Source organism: Rhinolophus sinicus, chromosome 4, assembly GCF_057876585.1.
Source record: "Rhinolophus sinicus isolate RSI-liver-muscle chromosome 4, RSI-T2T, whole genome shotgun sequence".
In the NCBI taxonomy this organism is placed as follows: domain Eukaryota; kingdom Metazoa; phylum Chordata; class Mammalia; order Chiroptera; family Rhinolophidae; genus Rhinolophus; species Rhinolophus sinicus.
The window spans coordinates 54,637,113-54,640,406 of record NC_142504.1 but is presented as its reverse complement, the minus strand read 5'-3'; positions in this window follow the sequence as shown (position 1 = coordinate 54,640,406).

The window sequence follows — 3,294 nt, the reverse complement described above, 5'->3', positions numbered from 1 at the left end:
ATCTATCCAGGTTCAATTGTTGGGGACCAGGGAGGACTATGTATACTGTTTCCTCGCCCGTGCAACTACAATTCTCTCACTTTTCTCAATTCTCATTTTATCTTATCACGTTGTCTCCAAATCCTCTAACACACTGCTTCTCAATCTTTAATGTCTTATGAATCACTTGGGAAATATCACTATAGTGCAGATTCTTCTTTAGGACGTATGGGGTAAGGTCTAAATTTCTGTATCTCTAATAAGCCCCCACGGGTTGTAGATGACGCAGTCGGGGAACCATACTGAGTTACAAGGTTCTAAAAAATAACGTGGCTAAGGCTGAAGAAAGGATAGACAGTAGGTGTCACACCAAATCCCAGGCCCTCTTTCCCATGCCTGCTTTCTCTCCTCGCCTCTTCCCTTTGCCTGATCCCATCTGGATGGCTGGACTTCCTTCTTCTCCAGAGGGAATTGCACTGAAACAGCTGCTTCCTCCTCATGTGTATCAACCAGTGTTCTTATAGAGCTGTTTGACTCTAGAGCTTGGACTTGAGCATGAGAAATCAGCTGGCTGAGCCTTCCGCCCTCAGAAAGCAATGTTTAAACCATTCAAAAGGACAGAGATGCCTATTTTCCTCACCCAAATCACCATCATTTCCTTTTTTTTTTTATTTTTTTTATTCTTAACTGTTCATATTTTCAAATATTAGTGTGGGCCTGGTTCAGTTCAAGACTCAGTCATCAAGACCATATTTGGATTAATTTGGTTCCAGGTCAAACATTCCAATTTCACACATTTATTCCATGATTTCCTAATGCTATCAAATGACACATAGTTTTATTTTTTCCTTTGTTTTTCTCTTTCAACTAATTTATTTAATGGGTCCAAAATGGGTGATTAGACCATAAAAACATGTGGTATCCTAATTGGATTTTGAAAATGTGTAAACAAGGCCCTCCAGTGGCTTCCTATTACCATCTGGACCAAATATAAACTTCTGACCATTGATTCCGACTCTCCTCCACCTACCCCACCCTCATGCCCCTCTCACTCTGACTTCTCTCTGCTCCAGCTAAGCTGATCTTCTTGTTTTTCAAAACCCTTTTCTTAATTTCTACCTCACGGCCTTTGCCTAAACTAGTCTACAGAAGAGGAACCAGTTCCTACATTTCATTCTCTGCACCATTCAGAAGGGTTTTTTGATTTCAGCTCAAGATGGATACCTCTAGGAATATTTCCAAAGTTAACCATAACCATTCTTCAATCCACTGTGATCTCTAATTCACTTCAGTGTCTTCTGGTTATTTTGACAAAATTTGTGTTTTACTCATGAAAATTTATGTGGCTTGTTGACATTAACAGACACTAACTGATGCTTCTTATGTGTCGGCTGCTGATGCAGTTGCTGGGATCAGAGCGAGCAAGGGGGTGGTACTTAACACTAGAGTTTACACTCAGGTTTGGGAAGTAATGAGCAGTAAATAAATAATAATTTCGGATGGCAAAGAAGTACTTACCATTGTGTGGTATGAAGCTAGAGGGAAGGGAGTCAGCTTGCTTTATGATTTGAACTCTCTCTGAATGCACTTTACAAAACCTTCCACATACTGAGCAAGCACTGGAGACTCACTTTATTCACATGCACGTTAAAGTTTGCATGGGAATGAAACATATTGGACATGTTTCAAGGGAAGTTTCTTCATGAGGCAGTCATGCCTGGAAAAGCTCACTGAGGTGACTAACAACTGATTTTACTGGTAAGAAAGTACCCTTCTATAGTCTTCAGAACCTAATTTCTCATTAGGTCTTCAAACTTTAATGGGACTTATGTGGGGTACTTGTTAAAAATGCATACCCCAGATGCAGTTGATCTCTGGACCACATAATAAAACACTGTGTAATAACACTTTGATAACAATCAAGACACTGAGATGGACAGATAGATAGATGGGTGAGTGGGTGGGAGGAAGGATGTACACATGAGTGGACCCAACAGTTTCCGGCTCTAAGTCAGCAGCTGAATTCTCAAGAGGGTTCTGATCAAATGGGCATATGATGTAACATATGTTCCATGACTCTGACTTTATCTGACCTGTGACACTGTGCCTGTGATTTGGGAAGATAAGCTCAGTTCAGTTTCCTTCCTCTAATTTTCATCAAGAAAAAGTTTATGTTTTGAGTCCTATGTATAAAAATCAATTTGAAAAGGAATAATTCAGATACTCTGTGTGAAATGTAATCTTTCATCCAATTGACCATTACCACATAAATTACAATTTTTAGAACCACATTTTCCCCCAAATAAGTCACTTTTAAGTCTAATCCATTTTTTCTAGTATAACAGGATACTTAATACCACTGGAAATAAAGATATGGTTATATTCTAACAAGACCCATCAAAAAGCCATAATGCATAAGGACCAGACACTACCCCTTAGGGTGACAGAGGATTGTTCCACTGCTGCCAAGCTTGACACACAACCCTGAGGTGTGGCAAGGCACAGAGGAATATGCAATGTGTGTCCTTCCTTCAGCCTAGAAATTTCTGAATATATGAGTATCAAAAACTTGGAGGGACTATAGCAGAAATACATGGGAAAATAACTCAACCCACCTAGTTTTCTTCCATGTTTCGGTGACGAAAAAGGACCCCAGCTCCACATGAAGGAGCCCAAGCATTAGTGGTGGTGCTGGAGCCATGGGATTCCTCCAGAAGCCACCAAGTCAAGACCTGGGATATCCATACAGGGCTCATGGCAGACAAGGATGCATTGGGACAGTGAGGGGATGGCTAATGTCACATACACCAACTATGTGGAAACCACTATAGGTTATGGAAAAACAGGATGATGCCCAGAGGTGCCTCCCTTCTGAGGGCAAGAGGACATTAAAAGAGGGATTTCTCTGAGTCCCCTAGCCCTTCTGGCTCCTGAGGAGCTGGGCCTGGAGGAGGGAGAGAATAGCATTGATCCAGATCCAGATCTTGCCCCCACCCTCTTTCTAAGCAGCCAGAGTCACAGATCTAGATGTAAATTGGATATGCAATTAAGGGTTTAAATTAAGCCGCACTAAGTTTTAATTACCAAATGTGACCAGGAAGTTATGGAATACACCCAAGATTTTGTTTAGGGACATAAAAAATAGTGTATATTCTACATAGCACAATTGAATACAGAGATTTTTTTGAAAACTACATTCTCTTTCATTTTTCATTGGATCTCAGTTGCAATTCTTTCAAGATCCCATTGTCACATAAGCCTTTATTTAAAGCAATTTTTGTGCTCTCACGGTCAAATAATCCAAGAATGTTAATT